Genomic DNA, 18,669 nt, shown 5'->3' on the forward strand with positions numbered 1-18,669 from the left:
GTTATAGTCTAGGTCAAAGCATTACTAATAACCTAATTCCCTATAACCATTGGCTCTGATACCAACTCTTCTGTCACACCCTGACCACGTTAAAACAACAAAACGTGGCGGAAACGTCGGGGAGTGTTGCAACAGAATTATTGTCCCACAACCATGGTAACCAAATGTTTCGTTTTATTGAATTATTAAGTAATGTTCATTGTCTTTAAACCAACACAAACAAGCTACACATCGTCTATTATTGTTTTTAAATCACTAAGGCCTCGTCCAGATCCTAAGTGAACTCGCTGCCTAGCAATCAACATCATGCAACACCACCTGAAACATATGTAAAAATAAAGTCAGCAAAGAAATGCTGGCGAGTACATAGGTTTTGTGGGAGTATCGGATTCATGGCTCGTTTATATGTTGCAGTACCTTGTTAGGCGACAAGAGTCAAAATACAAACCTCGTTTTTTTTTAAAAAGTGTATTGCAACATAAATAACCAACTCAAATCAAATTGGTTATAGTTTATAAAATCTCGTAGCCATGATTCTTAACCCAAAAACATTTGTTTTGTTAAAACAACTCGTAAACATCTCGTAAAAACTCGTTAATAAAACTCGTATGGTTTATATTGTTTCAAAAACCTCGTTGTGTGACATCGTTTCAAATCGTTTCCCAAGTGAACAAAATAATGACACACAATGTAATATGATAGAATCACTTATATATAAGAAGTACCAGCGGCGTATCTACCATGATTCTATCATACTACACTCGTTCCATTATCTAATCACTACCCCAAAATCAATCGTTTATCCAAATCATTTATCTCATTTAAATCGTCTCAAATCGTTAAACTTGTCTCAAAATCGTATTCGTATTAATAGTGAAACTACTTTTTGTCGTCTCGCTAATAACATTCAAACCTTCGTGACTCGTCTAACTCGTTTCTCGTATTAACAAACCACCAAAGGGTAAGTTAACAATCATCAGATTCGGTCGTTACCTACATAACCCCCACACATAACCATGGGTGTAGTCTGATAACGGGATTTGTCAGATCCTATGGTACCATAACCTAATACTGGTCGGCTTGATCAGAGCTAATGAATGTCATTCGTTATGTAATTACAACCCACAAGTCTTGTTTACCTTATTGAAATCGTTATTAGTTTTGTATAAACCATCTTAATCGTTTTTGTAATCATTGTTTAAATCTTGAAAATCGTTTTGTACATATGATTCACCCCAAAACAATTGAAAACAGTAAAATAGGGGAACTATGTACTCACTTTGAATAGAAGGGTATCCTTGATCTAATGAACTTAGCTAAGCTAAGGCAAACCAAGGAAATTCAAGTAGTACCTAGTAATCGGATCACTAGATAAATAAATCGACACCTAAATCGGAGGATCGGATAGAATGAGGTCTTGTAAACCAAATGAGTGTTGGAACTCATGTGATATGATTTAACAAAGCCTACATCCTAGATTGAAACTTAACCTGAGTGCGTTCGACCCGTTACTACCCGTTTAGGTAGCTTATGCTACTTTAATGCATCGTTCGCGCAAACACACGTTCGAGACGTCTAACTAGTCCTATGACAAGTATTATATGCCAAAATATGTTTAAATAAGTTGCATAATCAGTTTAGGTGACAAAATTTAGGTTACATATGCTTAAAGTCCAATTATGCATAAAAAGGGCATTTTGGTAATTTACCTAAGGCATATAATCCACCTATCATACAATTACTTAAACTCGGTGACCATAAGGTATAACCTCGGAAGGTTATTCCCTATGCAACTATGGTCACTAACAATTCTTGGTCGGATCCTAAAGATCGACCAAATGGGTCGAGTTCGAAAGTCTAAGCGGTGGTTTAGACCGCTCGACTTACGACTCTAAACAAGCACTAACTAAAAGTGACGAGTTAAACATGTCTAAAACATGTTTAACCTACTGATTTGGTATCAAAACAAAGCGTTTTGATACCTAATAGTAGTTCCGTTGCAAAATGCGTGCTAAAACGCATTTTGACCGAAACTTAGACTCGTCACTACACCTAGTCAACAAGGTAATCGATGGGTATAGTCACTAAGGACTATAACCAACGTGATTACGCTCACGTTGCGAAGTTCAAACGAACTTCTCGTTGACCAACTCGTGGTCAAATCTGAAAGTCAAACTATATTTGACTTCCAAACTAGGAAAACAATACAAAAGAATGAAAGAATGCTTACAATGGGTCCTTGCTATCTTTTCTACAAGAAAACCAAGTTCCCAAAGATATTAGAAAGCTCCAAACACTATGGGGAGCTCTCCAAATCAGATGGAGAAGAAGAGAAGAATGAATGAGCAAGGAATGAGTGAATTGGTAAGGCTATTTATAGTTATGGTGAGATCATGAGATCATTCCAAGTGTTTGTGTATTCCCCAAGCATAAAATCATGGCCATACACTTGTTACAAGCAGGTTAGAAGCCTTGGGAGGTGTTAACTTGGTCAGCACACAAAGAATTTACCAAAACAGCCCCTGAATTTGCAAACAGATTGAAAAATCAAATTTCTAGTTGCTGGCACCTTCACGCGCCCCGCGTAAGACTCAACGAAGTCTTACGCGCCCCGCCTGAGCAAAGTTTGACAGAAATGTCAAAACAGGTCCCTGCACTTCAGAAACTTGGATTTAGGCTGATTTTTGACACGTTTAAGCCCCCTTAACCTCATTTCAAAGCTCTAAAATGAAGTTAAAGTATTGGGAACTCAAAACATGCTCAAAAATATCTCGGATGTCGGTTCGTTTGGTCGTACAATCGCGTTGTTCGGTTAATTACGACGGAAGTGGTAACGAACGTGAAAACGATCCAAATTAAGCGACGAATGGAATTTTTGCATGCTGATCTCTAAAATAAAAATATTTTAGTGAGTACAAAAATTTTGGATGTCCAGTTGCGGTCAGAACGTAAGATATGCGCGAAAATGCAAACTTACTTCGTTTTTGACACTTTTAGTCCCTGAAAGATCAAATAAGCATATTTTTGCACACCGAACCACTCAAAGCTTATTTCTAAGCTATGTTTAGGTTATTTATGGTATGTTTAGCTTATGATCAAGTTCCGTGCTGCTCGATACCATACGAAACGGTATAGTTTCGCAGTTTGATATAAATAGTCCCTTCGATCGAATAGACTTGTTTTCAACACACTAAACCATTCAAAACTTATTTCCAAGTTATGTGAACGTTATTTAAGGTATGTTAAGCCTATTTCACTATCCCGGAGTGTTTGTCGCATTAAACTAACTGCGTTTACGCACCAGTTTGCGTATAACTTTCCAGAAAGCGATTTAAAGATTGAAATAGAATCGAATCGAATTGCAAAATCACCAAACACATAAAACATATATAATAACACCAAAACACATTGTATTATTAATAATTAACATTGTTTTGCATTGTTCATCGATTAAAGAGAACAGTTGTCACATGTCTATAATGAGCAGCAAATTTGTTTTGATTAAATTTTGAATATTTAAAAGGGACTTGTAGATTTACCATTTTACCCCTGCAATGCCCCTTGTATAGACCTCATTCAGGGGTATGAAAGTAATTTTACAAAAAGCAGACGACTCGTGTAGACCTAGACGGGTCGTCTATAATCAGTGGGAACTTTCATTTGTTTAAAATTCGAATTTTAAAAAGGTTTTTATATAATTACCATTTTACACCTGATATTCCCTGGTATAGCCTCAATCAGGGTATAAAGGTAATTTTCAAAAGCCGGACGCCACGTACAGACCTAGATGCCTCGTATGTATGTTTTGAGCAGCAACTTTTTGGTTTTTCAATTTTGAATAATCAAAAAGGATTTAGGAAATTACCATTTTACCCAGAAAAGGATTTTAGATTTGAGCGACATATGTAATGGGTTAATTTTAATAAAAGCTATAACTTTAAGGTTGAAAATGGCATTTCCGTTCAAAGAAAAAAGAGAGTAAATATAAGCTAGTATATATGTCGTTTAACATAAATATCAGTCGTTTCATCTGTATTTAATTCACATATCTTATTGATATTTCATTGTATCAGATATGCATCATTGTCTAACCTAATGTTCCTCCACTCTCTATATAACCTAACAATTAGCCGTCAATTTCATTTCACTCTAAAATCCAGCCGCCGATCCCAACCCTATAATCAGCCAGTAACCTTTGATTTCTTCTCCGATTTTATTGTTTCATCGCCTAAAGCTCCGATTCCTCCACCTCCGTTCTTTCATCGCTTGTAAGCTCCGTTTTTTCTCTTTCTGGTTTTTTTTTTCTTATGTTATTCGTACTCCATGTTCCCACTAAAAAACCTGAAACGAAGTCTCTTGAGTCACGTCCCGTCTAAGTCTCTCTCTCACCTGGGACCACCTCTCGTCTAGACGCGTCTCAAACACACATTTTAAAACCGACCTAACTTCTCACCTGAATTTACTCTTTTTTATATTTGTAGATATGTACTTTATATGACGCATAACTGTTAACTTTTTTATGAATTTGTTATAAAAAGTGAAAAAAGAATGTGTGAGATTCTGTTTGTGGTTATGTTTTAGTATGACGTAACAAAGTTTTGAATGTTTTAGTATGTTGCAAGATTAAGCGTGATGTATACTGAATTTGTGTGATTTTAGATTTTTTTTTTTTGAAGAATGTATAATATTATTCATGTTACCGTGTGATTTTGCTTTTCTTTTTTAAGGAAATATGATGCAGTTTAAATTATGTGTGTTGGATCAGTATGATGTACGTTTGATCTTCTAATGTCTGATAATGTTGTTTTATTTATAGATTATTAATTATTAATGGTTTTTAATTAGTATTGTTTTCTTTTTAAGTAATTTTGTATATGAATCTTGTGATTCTAATGTTAAAGATTGTTTCAGATGTTATTAGTGTATGTTATATGTGTTGCATGATGTGTACATGGTACATTAATCATCTGTTTATAGAATATTAATGACAACTAAAAACTAATTTTTCTATTTTAAAGAAATTATGTATGTGTATCTTGTGATTCATTTGTCTTAAAGGTTGTTTTGGGAGTTATTAGTGTATTTTTAAGTTTTTCTTACTTTAAAGTTCTATCCTCTTCGTTTTGTATTGTCAGAACACTAGACGCCCCACAACAAAACATCTTGCACAATAGTAACTGACCACCACCAAGACCGCCGACCGTCCTTCCTTCCACCACGCCAGAGCTTAATCAGTCAATCATTAGCTTTCCACTCACTTTCTCATCAATGTTTTCGCATCTGAGGTATCTATACTTGCAATCGTTATCTTTAAAATCGTTGTGTTAAATGTCTAAATTCAGTTCTTGATAGAGTTCTAGATCTAACAAATTAACCACATATACTAGTTTAATCAGGCTTTGATATTTTTGAGCCATTTGAAATGTTACAATACCTAATCAACATTTGTGTTTTATAATCTAAAATGTAAGTGTTATCATTCATGTTTATAACTCAACTGGTCCATGATCATACATATTTCGTTACTCTAAAAATTTATAGGTCTCAATTCATAAAGAGAGTTATGTTCTATGCAACTTGTGATGATAATTGTGACAATCGGTTATCATTAGTTTCGCACAACTATATCGTTTCTTCTCGTCGAGGGACTCATTTTGCAATCAAAGGCTTTGATGACATGATTTGTGTTTAATCTTCAAGTGGGCTAGACTACCTTCATAAAGGTGCAAGTGGACATGAAATGTGAACTACCATGACTCAAGGTAAATCTCCCATTTCTAGTTCTTTAAATTCAAGGACAAACAAAATAATTTGAAGGCTTTGCATGTTATGAAATGTTCGTAATAGGTTATATTTATAATGTAATTTATAAATAATAAACACATTCTAGCATCTAACTATATCTTAACCATGTATTTTTATAAAAACCGGTCAAAATTCTATTCTCCATTCAAAATCCAACCAAAGACCAACCATCTAGAACCACCCACCCCACACCTTTTTTGTCCTTTGATCCATTTTTATTAAAAACACCATCACCTCATCCCATTTCAAGTTTGAAACTGACTTCCAAACCCTCTCATTTCATGCTTAAGGTGCCATTCCATATTCAAATCTATCAACCTACGATTCTTATACCAACTGGAATGTCCCCATATACATTGTTAGAATTTATACTTATCTTAATATACACGTAATTCTTTATTCTTATCTTCATTAATTTAGCTATACCTTATTGTTAGAAAGTGTATCTTATTTCTTATTACTCGTTTCTGTAATTTAGCAGACAACGAACAGTCAGAGTTTCTTGGATTTGGAACTGACATTCCCAGCAATTCCCTTTGGTCAACTTGTAAGTGCACCAAAGTTTGATAAATGCTGGATACTGCTGAAGTTTCAACATTGAAGGACTAATCTTGCAATTATATGAAAGTGTCTCATGAGAACTTGTGCATTTATCTCTCATCAGAACTTGTGGTTTATATGGTGAGAACTTGTGGTGGGAACTTGTGGTGAGAACTTGTGGTGAGAACTTGTGTTGAGAACTTGTGGTTTTATATGGTGAGAACTTAGTGTGCGAACTTGTATTTCCTTTTAGAGGAGAGTACTTATTTGTTAAGTACTGAGAGTTTCATTGTAGTGTTGTGCGAACATAGGTGTGTATATATTCTTAGTGTCTTGTACGCATCAGGGAGGGAACTGAGACCATTCAATGAAACAGTGATATTTTTGGAGAAAACTTCTTATGTAAACAAACCCTAGCTTTTTGTTCATTATTCAATCTGTGTGATTGTTGATTGTGCATACTTTGTGTATTCACGATTCTCTCGTCGTCTACACCATCTGTACGAGCTCTACGTTGCGGTACGAGGCACGCGGTGGTTTCCGCACATCACGTGTGTGTTCGATCAGACCGGTTCGTGTGTTCGTTGAAGGAAGAGACCTTACACAGCTAGACATTCAAGATCAGTATACGCCACCCCCCCCCCCTCGTTAGCCCAGCAGCATTTGATGATGATGTAATTATATTTCACTACAACCTTTAAAAAGTTACATTCTGTGTTATGTGCTGAAAAAGACAATGCTTTACATTTTTTAACTATTTAGATTATTAAGGGACATTCCAGCTCCGGACATAGGAGATTGTTAGAGATGCTAATTTGGTTGTTTTAGGGGTTTTGTTAAATAGTGTTGGCTTAACTTTGGATCACTATGAAGAAAGTGAAAGTTAAGGGGTAGAAGAGATGAAGAGAGTGCCGCCATTGGTGTTTTAGTTCCTAGAGAAAAAGGAGAAGTAGGAAGGATTGAAAGGTGCAAATGGGGGCTTTTCAAGGGATCATATTTGTTATAAAGGTTTCTAAAATACAAAATTACCATAATGCCCTTCGTTTTTTAGGTAAAAGGACAAAAATGCCCAAGCCCAAGTCCCCAAGTGAACTAATAGTTGACTGACGGAAGTTTGCCCAGGGGTTTAATTGAATCAAATTGACAACGCCAGAGACTCAAGTGTTGATTTTTTTTTAAATGGTGACTGAACCTGTGTAAATGCACTTTGGGTGATAAGTGTAGGCTCTCAAACTCAAGGGTCTTTTATGTATTTTGTTGAAACTATTATGTTGGTCAGGGTTTTCATGGTCAAGACTTAGAAATTCAACTAGTCCGAATTTTGGTGTTTGGTTTAGTCAGGTTTTGTATTGTATTAGGCTTTGGGCTTTTCTATGTCCTGACTTTAGTAGTCAGGACCTCCCATTGTGTATAAACTCTTAGTGAAAGGTTATACACGACGATATCTTTTGTGGAAAGTTTGTTTTTCAAGAAACCCTAATCATTGTCACTGTGTGAATTGACGACTACTGTGTGTGACGTCATTCATCATTCTCATCATTCTTGTTCTACACTTTCTTGATCCAATACTATACAGTAGTGATTGCTAGGTGGATTCCGCACACCTGGTGATTGTTGTCTGAGTGAGATCCTTAGGAAGGAGACCCTACAAGTGGTATCAGAGTAGTGTGCTCCTACTATTGTAAGTTTTGGTTTAGAGGTTTAGTTGAGAAAGATCACGTTTTGATTGGGTGTTTGGTGTTGTTTGCTGGGTTTTAAGTATTTTTCATTAATCATTGATGTGTTTGCTAATTCTGGATGATGGATTGTGATTAGAAAAGAAGCTTTTTAGGGTATACATTCATCTGGGTTTTTACAGAGCTTGAAGATCTTCATCGGGTGTTTTTGAAGGTTAGTAAAGATTTTGTGTTTGATCCATTTTAATTTGTTCAGAGTTTTCCTTTAGTGTTTTTCCTTCAGAGTTTCCATTCAGTGTTTGTGCTTCGGGATTATTGATGAACTAGTGTGAAGTCACACTTGTGAGATATCCTCAAGCAATTTCCTCTTTTCCGAACTAAGAAGTCAGGGTTTACTTCTTTGAGAGGTCAGGACTTTGTGGTTAGGATTTGGAGGTCAAGGTTTTTCACTTCATAATACATCAGTTTTTACATACTAGTAGTCAGTGTTTTTTAGAGAGTCCGAATTTCTTTTCCTTTAGTAGGATTCCGAGTTTGACTTTGAAACATAATCATCAGAGTTTACATATCAATCTCAAGGTTCCAAGTTTAGATATTCGGAGTTTTTAGAATTCATTCAGAGTTATTTTTAGTTCCGAGTTTATCTCTACTTCTTTTAAAGAGACCGAGCTTTTTATTTTTTGTTTGTTTAGATCCGAGTTTAAACATTTAAAAAATCAATTTAAGTTTATTCCGAGTTTCTTTGTGAAACTTTAAGGTGATCCGAGTTTAGTATGGTCTTATCGTGAGTCAAGTCAGTGTTTCCTTGTTAGTTTCCGAATTTAGTCTTCAGAGTTTAGTTATTCATTTAGTTGGTCCGAGTTTCTTTTCAATACATCATCTGTCCAAGTTTTCCTTTGATCCGAGTTTGAAAGGTGTTATCCGAGTTTTATTAAAGTTCCATTAAAGTTGATCCGAGTTTCTTTGTTAGTTTCAAAATTTAAGGTTTTCAGAGTTTAGAGTGTTGTCAGGGGTTTAGTTCATTCAGGTTGTGATTGTGATCCGGGTTATACCACTCTGATATTTTTCCGAGTTTTCACTCAGTATTTCCATGTTTCACTTGTCTCCAGATTTTGTGAACATAGAAACTTTTTCAAAGCAAACTACTGTTTAAACTCACTGTTTCTGTCACAAACACTCTCTGTCTCTTTCACAATTCATTCGAAATGGCAAACAACAATCTGACTGCAATGGTACAAAACCTCAAGCACAATGCTGAGGTAGGGAGTAACGACAAACCTCCTTTGTTGATAAACGAGCTTGATTTTTTCTGAGTGGAATGAGCATTTCGAAAGGTATGTAAGAGCGAAAGGCATCAAGATCTGGTTGTGTATCGTTAAAGGATAGGAGCCACACCAGTAAGAACGTTAATGATCGATAGTTATTTGGCACTCACCGACGACCAAAGAAAATTCTATGATTGTGAAGAGAAAGCAGTGTCGATGATTAGAATGGCTATGACACAATCTATACTTCATACTTTCCGAAAGAGAAGTAATTCGAAGGAGTTGTGGGATAGAATGATTGAACGGTACGAGAGAAATGCAATGTACAAGAAACGACGTCTTGAACGATTGAAGACTTAATTCGTTGTGTTTAAAGCTTTAAAGAATGAGTCATTCGATGACACGGTAAATGTCACACCCCGACCACGTAAAACAACAAATCGTGGCGGAAACGTCGGGGAGTGTTGTAACAGAATCATTATTTCACAACCATGGATCAAATAGTTTTGTTTTATTGAATTATTGAGCTCAATGTTTTGATACAATTTAGATAAATACAATTAATTGTTTCTCAGTTTTTAAGTCGCTAAGGCACAAGTCCATCCTATATGTAGCGTGCCTGAACAATCATCACATAGCATTTACCTGAAACATATTTGAAAATAGACACGTCAGCATAAAAATGCCTATGAGTAACATAGGTTTTTGTGTATTAGACTCATGGCTTTAGATAATACCAGAAAAGGTTTTATGTTTTCAGAATAGCCATGAATCTAATGTAAAAGTTTCGTTTCTGAAAACGTGTCGTTTTGGAAAACGGGTTTATAGTATAGACAAAAATATACTTTGGTTTAGAAAAGACCGGATAAGTAGTATAACAAAGTATACTTTAGTTTTGAAATAGTTAAACAGATAGTATATCAAAATATACTTTAGTAAATAAAATAATAGTTTTAGTAGTATATCCCAATTATACTTTGGTTTAAAAATATTGGTAGTATATCAAATTATACTTTGGTTTGAAAATAACAAAGTAGGTAGTATATCAAACTATACTTTGGTAAACAGTAGCATATCATACTATGCTTTGGATAGTATATCATAATATACTTTAGTTTAAAATAACAAGTTGGTAGTATATCAAACTATACTTTGGAAAACAGTAGCATATCAAACTATGCTTTGGTAAAAGTAGTATATTAAAACACATGTTGGATTTTGTACTTAGTATATCAAAATATACTTTGGTAGATCACATTTGAGAGCACATCGACTGTACTTTTGTAGTATATCAACATATACAAAGAGAGTGTGATTTGGTATTCAACAAAGCCTTAGTGTATCAAACTACACTTTGGAGACTATAGAAATACCACGAAGGCAATTTCTATTTGGTTTAAATTTGGTTTCTGACATTCCATACAACAGGAATGGGGTGTCTAGTCCTATAGCGCTATATCATACTACCAATCGGCTGGGTGAATGTATAAAATAGGTACAAGCCAACAACTAGTTTTATAAGTTTTGGAAAATCAGTGTTTAAACCATAGGTAATCGTTTAATTTGTCAAAAGAGTATGTACTAAATATGTGTAATCATGTAGTTTAAAATCAGGAAAATAACATATAGGCATATATGTTTCACCCCAAAACATTTGAAAACAGTAAAAGAGGGGACTATGTACTCACTTGAGATTGCGAGTATCCTTGATTAAGTGTCCTAACAAAGCTCGGGAAATCAAGGAATCAAGTGGCACAAAGGGTCCTTGCTATCTTTTCTACAAGAAAAACCAAGTTCCCAAAAGAGATTAGAAAGCTCCAAACACTTGGGAGCTCTCCAAATCAGATTTGTAGAGAAGAGAATGAGGAATGAGCAAGGAAACAAATGAAATGGATGGCTATTTATACTTGTAGCAACTCAACAAGATCATTCCACATGTTTGTGTAGCCTCCAAGGATTAAATCATGACCCTCCACTTGTTACAAGCTTGGGAAGGTGTTTACTTGGTCCCCAAAACATAAAAATTGCAAACAAAGGCCTCAATAACGAAATAGGAAGCTGTTGTGAAGTTTCTGGTTACTGGGCATGCCTTACGGACCGTAAGGACATGCATACGGTCCGTAAGGGACCTGCAGACCAGCAACTTTCACTTATTTACAGTTTAGCCCCTGCACCTTGTTTTGTCGCGTTTCGGCACTTCTAACACCCGTCAAACCCATTTTCAAGCTCCATAATGATATTAAAGTGTAGGGAACTTAAAATATGCTCAAAAATATCTCGGATGTCGGTTCGTTTGGTCGTACGGTCGCGTTGTTCGGTTAATTACGACGGAAATTGTAACGGACGCGAAAACGATCCAAATTAAGCGACGGATGGGATTTTTGCATGGCGATCACTAAAATAAAAATATTTTAGTGTGTACAAAAATTTTGGATGTCCAGATGTGTCCAGAACGCAAGATATGCGCGAAAATGCAAACTTACGCTGTTTTTGACACTTTTAGTCCCTGTAAGATCATATAAGCATGTTTTCGCACACCGAACCTATCAAAGCTTATTTCTAAGCCATGTTTAGGTTATATATGGTATGTTTAACTTATGATCAAGTTCCGGACTGTTCGACACCATACGAATCGGTATAGTTTCGCAGTTTGACGCAAATAGTCCCTGAGAGCGAATAAACTTGTTTTTGTCATACCAAACCTTCCAAAACTTATTTCTAAGTTATGTAAAGGTCATTTAAAGTATATTAAGCCTATTTCACTATTCCGGAGTGTTTGTCGCGTTAAACTGATTACGTTTACGCATCGGTGCGCGTATAACTTTCTAGAAAGCGATTTAAAGCTCGGAATTGAACAAGAATTGATATGGGTCAAAGATACACATATTTATACAAATCCCCAGTATGAAACACAATGTTTCATAGGTTTGGCATTTGTTTGGTGTTCGAGGTGACACAGGTGTCACAGTCTCCCCTACTTTAGGAAATTTCGTCCCGAAATTTAATTCTAGAAGAAACTTGTGAAGACAACTGTGATTGTTTCGCTTTCGAATGAATCCTCCGTTTCCCAAGTAAAACTCTAGGTCACGTTTGGAGTCTTAGCGAATCTGATAACTTCCAAAATGTCGTTGTTGAAATAACAAAAACATGGATTTTCGAGTAATGGATAGGAGGAAGTTTCCTACGAAGACAATTATAGGAAACTTGTGTGTGCTTGAAATCAGAGTCGGAGATTATAAAAATAGAATGGCATTGGTCAAGGTCCAGGACTTCTAGTAATTTAAATAACGCTACTTTCGCAATGTAATAAGGAAGACTTATGTCACACCACCAAAATCCACCTGCGGAGTATCACCGCTTGGGAGCGTGACTGACCAGGATCAAGCCACCAATCATATCGAACATGTAGTTAATGTCAAGTATGATAAATGTAAACCAATTATTCAATACGATTGATGTTCCAACAAAACATAATTTAAGTAGCGGAAGCGTAATAATGATATCCAATGTATGTAGATAGTTCAAGTGTTGTAGGTATAACATAACATCCACGATCCAATCTCCACAACGACCTGCTCCTCCCTGTGCAAGCTCCATATGTACCTAATGTCCTGCAAGGCATGTAGCAGAGGATCAACAACTAGTTGAGCGAGTTCACAGTTAACAGTTCAGTAATAGTATAGTGTGAGTAGTAGTATGTTCGTTCGTTATGTCGTGTATCGTATTAGTTTCCATCGCGGCCTCCCAGGCAGGTATGCGAAGATATTAGGGGATCTTCATCCCGTGTATTCTAGACTAGGTTTATTTGTATCGCGGCCTACCAGGCAGGTGTGCGAAGATTAGTAGATTACAGTTCGCGGCCTTCCAAAGGCAGGTGTGCGAAGTCAGTCATAATATCGCGGCCAACCCTTGGCAGGTGTGCGAAGATCAGTTCAATAAGTGTTACTAGTCTAGTAGTAGTTCTAACAGTGGAGTATGTACAATAGTTCATCAAATCACATCACTACGTTCCCGTGTAGATAAGTACCAGTAAATAATCAAATCCCATTCCCACCCTGGGAACCCCATGCGTTGGCTGTGTGAACTCACCTTGGTTTGCTCGGTATGTTATTGCTTCTAGGGTTTATAACTCTCTAAGTCCGTTACCCAAGACCTAGGATATATTGCACACGATTCATTCAATTAGGGTTTCCAAATCCTCAATATTCATGCAACGGTGCTTTGTGTGTTTATTGTGTATACGATGATATTACATATAATGTTCACACATGTAGCATCATACCGTCGCATTCAATATCATACAATTACTCACATAGAATCATACATCATGTAAACAGTCAATCCTATTCACGTAATTCATGCGTAGCGTCCCTGATTTCACGGTCTAATCTTACATGTATATTATTCTTGTGGCCACTGTTAACACGCTTTATACATTTAACAGTGTAAATACTTCACATGTTAATCAAAGTGTCATACACAGCTTAACAGAATTAGCATAATATATCATGCAGCTACTTGTTTCAAATTGATCATTACACAATATCAGGTAGTTACACATCATCAGATAATTACACAACATCAGACAGTTACAAAAGATCAGACAAGTGTGGGGGGGTGGGTTTCCCCTGTTTGAAAGTCAGACTTTGAGAAACAAATTACATAAACTCAGACCATGGGCCTTCTAAAACTCGGGTAAATGGTCTTCACAAGGTCGGACAAGAGAGGGGGCTGCCCTTTCCAAACTCGGACCATATTGTGTGCATAAAGTCGGACCTTCATTTCTCTTAGCAAAGTCGGACATATGTGCATTTAAACAAACTCGGACCTCCTTGATCTCACACTAAACTCGGACAAGGTGATCATCACATTAAACTCGGACATGGTGTGATCATTAAACTCGGATATGGTGTGATCATTAAACTCGGACATGGTGTGATCATAAAACTAAACTCGGTCTAGGTGATCTAACATTAAACTCGGACCACAAATGAGTTTAAAGTCGGACCCCATGTCCAACCTAAACTCGGACCACATATGAGGAAACTCGGCCATGCTAGTGTGATCAAGAAAACTCGGGCATCTTAACCCTTTGAACAAGGTCAGACATGTTCCACTCAATAAACTCGGACTGGATGGCATTATATTAAACTCAGGCAACATATTAACATATTCGGGTAACATTTCATGGATTAAACTCAGACTACAAGTAATGAAGATTGTAACAGTTACGTTCCATTTTCATACGATTCTGGATAAACCCTAACTTCATACACAATGACGGCAGAACATAACTATTCATCAAATGTTAATCAACAACAACAATTATCACAATGATAACCTATCCAGCAAGTATCTAATCATGTCATAATCTCAACTATTCAAGATCAAATCACAGACTATCACATGAGAAACTAGGGTTTTCCATGAACACATAATCAAGAAAACAATAATCATTTGATAGAATCAAGAAATCAATAAACAATAATCATTTACCTTTTGTTGATCCTAGAGAGGAATCAAACTTGTGATGTCTTGCCAATGATTTGGTGATGATGATTGTTAGAGAAAGTGAATGTACGTGCTTTGGTTTTTGTGAAAGTGATTAGTGAAATGAGATTAGGGTTAAGTATGACTAGAATTTCACTAATTGTCCTCTACATCCTCAAGTATTATATTTTACAATAGTACACCATCTCATAACAATTTCATAATTTTACCACCAAGTTCATATATTTACCAATTTCACAATTATCAACCAACTATGCACAATCAAACAATCACAACATATATAATTCCATGGCAATCAGTTGTGCAAATACATGAACGTGCAATAAATGCGAAATAGAATCTTGGAAATTTGAGTTGTCACATTATCCCCAACTTAAAAGAAATTTTGTCCCGAAATTTGGTACGCACTCACTGAGGAAGCTAGGTAAGTTATATCGTTCACTGGTTTTCCTGGGGTGTCACATCATCCCCCCGTTGATTTGGAATTTCGTCCCAAAATTCAGCAGTAGTAGCTTCAGCCTCAGTAGTGGTTGCATTGGTTTCGAATAATTAGGGTTACTTTTCTGTCATCTGGTCTTCGCGTTCCCAGGTGTACTCTGGGCCACGTTCGGAGTTCCAACGAACTCGAACAAGAGGGATTCTCTTGTGTTTGAGGACCGTCACATCCCGGTCCGTAATTTCAACTGGCTCCTCGACGAACTGCAACCGCTCGTCGATAGTGAGTTCCTTAAAAGGAACTATGAGGGTCTCATCTGACAGACACTTCTTCAGATTCGACACGGGAAATACATTGTGAACTGCACCGAGTTCAGCTGGTAGGTTCAGTCTGTAGGCTACTGGGCCTATTCTTTCAGTGATTTCGAACGGTCCAACATACCGTGGATTGAATTTGCCTCGTTTACCAAATCGAACCACACCCTTCCAGGGTGAGACTTTTAATAACACCCGGTCCCCGACCTGAAATTCCAAAGGCTTGCTATGCTTGACCGCGTAGGCTTTCTGACGGTCGCGTGCTGCCGCCATGCGTTGTCGTATCTGTGCAATTCGTTCAGTAGCGTCAGCTACCATTTCTAGTTCTGTAATCTAACTATCCCCCACCTCTGCCCAACCGAGAGGTGACCGGCATTTACGTCCGTACAATGCCTCGAATGGAGCGGCTTGAATGCTGGTGTGATAACTGTTATTATACGAAAACTCCACCAAAGGGAGATGCTTTTCCCAGCCGTTGCCGAAATCAATAACACATGCCGAAGCATGTCTTCAAGAGTCTGGATCGTTCGCTCAGACTGCCCATCCGTCTGAGGATGATACGCCGTGCTCATGTCTAATCGTGAGCCGAAAGATTTGTGCATCGCTGGCCAGGGTTCTGACGTGAATCGTGCATCCCGATCCGAAATAATGGAGGTGGGCACCCCGTGCCTCGAAACAACTTCTTTAAGATAGATGTCTGCGAGAGTGGAGAACTTATCCGTTTCCTTTATAGCCAGGAAGTGTGCAGACTTGGTGAGTCGATCCACGATCACCCATATAGTATTATTCCCACGCTGAGATCTAGGTAAACCCGTAACGAAGTCCATGGAAATTTCTTCCCATTTCCACCGTGGTATCCTGGGTTGTTGAAGTAGGCCTGAGGGTTTCTGGTACTCTGTCTTGACTCTCGCACAAGTCAAACATTTGCCGACGTAAGCTGCAATGCGGTCCTTCATGCTAGGCCACCAGTATGTAGTTCTAATGTCGTGGTACATTTTACCCGACCCTGGATGTACCGAGTAGCGAGACTTGGGTGCTTCGTCCAACACGAGCTCTCGTAGACCGCCATATAGTGGGACCCTAATACATCCTGTCACATAGTAGGCGCCGTCTTCCTTTTGTTCCATTCGTTGCCTTGAACCGCGTAAGGCTTCAGCCATGACGTTCTCGGATTTCAATGCTTCTATCTGAGCATCTCGTATCTGTGTAGGAAGACTGGACTGAATAGTAAGCTGTAGCGCTCGCACGCGCTTAGGTAGGGTGTCCCTTCGACTGAGGGCGTCGGCCACAACATTGACCTTGCCTGGATGATACTTGATGGCGCATTCGTAGTCATTCAGTAGTTCAACCCATCTTCGTTGACACATGTTCAAAACCTTTTGCTTAAGAATATGCTCGAGGCTCCTGTGATCGGTGTAAATGGTGCACCTGGTACCGTACAGGTAGTGTCGCCATATCTTAAGCGCGAAAACAACAGCTCTCAGCTCTAAATCGTGCGTCGTGTAGTTCCGTTCATGAATCTTGAGTTGTCGCGAAGCGTAAGCAATAGCCTTATCTCGTTGTATCAATACACAACCGAGACCCTGTATCGATGTATCACCATAAGCCACGAAGTCATCTGTGCCCTCCGGCAGTGAGAGAATAGGTGCACTGCAAAGCCTATCCTTTAGGTACTGAAAAGCGGTCTCTTGGGAATCTCCCCAACGGCAGGTGACACCTTTCTGTGTCAGCATAGTAAACGGCTGTGCGATCTTCGAAAAGTCTTTAATGAATCGTCTGTATTACCCCGCCAAACCCAAGAATTGGCGTATTTCCGTTGGTGTGCGTGGTGCAGGTCTGTTCCTGATCGAATCTATCTTGGATGGATTGTCATGAATCCCATCCCTGTTCACCACATGGCCTAAGAAGTGGACTTCACGAAGCCAGAAGTCGCATTTAGAAAACTTTGCGTACAATTGCTCCTTTCGAAGGAGTTCCAAGATAAGACGTAAGTGCTGCTCGTGCTCCTCCTGACTCTTGGAGTAGATCAGAATGCCGTCGATGAAGACAATGACGAACTTGTCAAGATAAGGTTTGCACACCCTGTTCATAGGGTCCATAAATACGGCAGGTGCGCTCAATAATATCAAACCATCCATCATATCAAACATAAAGTATAGTAGTTAAAATAATTCATAAAACCCAATACAATTGATGTTCAAACCAAACTTTGTTCGAGTAGCAGAAACATAATAATGAAAAACCCAAAAAGAAGTTATAAGTTCAAATATCGTTCATTGCGTCTCCTCGTCCTAACACGAAAGCTTGACCTCTTGCCTCGTTGCCATTGTTGTTGTTGTTTCCCCTGTTGTTGTTGTTGTTCCCGTTGCCCTGATTATTATTGTGGTTCTGATTCTGGTTCAACTGAGGGCAATCGCGTTTGTAATGACCTTCTGCCCCACACTGGAAACATCCCCGGTTCCCATGCTGTGGTTGCTGCTGCTGGTTCTGTGGAGCTGGCGGTGGAAGTTGCTGGTTCTGGTTTGCTGGTCGCGAGCTTCTACAATCTTTAGCCTCATGGCCCGGCTTATGGCATCTTTGACAACGTTCCCTGCGACATCTCCCACTGTGGTGTTTGTTGCACCGGTTACACCACGGGTGAGTTCCCCTATAACCACTGTGCCCCTGACTGCCCGATGATTGCTTATTCGGACTCTGATAATCGTTGGTGCGACGCTGCTGAGTTTGGGACTGAACAGACACCGATCCCCTGCTGGAATCCCCGTCCCACTTTCTTTTGTTCTCGCTGGGTGTGGCAGAAGTAGTAGCAGCTGGAGTGGTAGTAGCAGTAGCGGTAGCACTGATGCGTTTTGGCAGTTTGTTCTGATCAACTGCCTGATCGGTGATGCGATGAGCGAGACGCTGGATATCTTGGATGTTATCGAGATTAGCCGATGTAACATGGCTCTGGATCTCTGGCGCCAATCCCTTGAGATACATCTCAATGCGCTTGTACGGAGGGTCCACCATAGTTGGACACAGCACGGCCAGCTCATTTGACCGTTTAGTGTACGCTTCAATTTCTGATCCAACCATTTTCAGGTTATACAGCTCGTCTTCCAACTTATGAATATCTTCACGCG

This window comes from Helianthus annuus, chromosome 9 (genome assembly GCF_002127325.2).
Source record: "Helianthus annuus cultivar XRQ/B chromosome 9, HanXRQr2.0-SUNRISE, whole genome shotgun sequence".
NCBI lineage: Eukaryota > Viridiplantae > Streptophyta > Magnoliopsida > Asterales > Asteraceae > Helianthus > Helianthus annuus.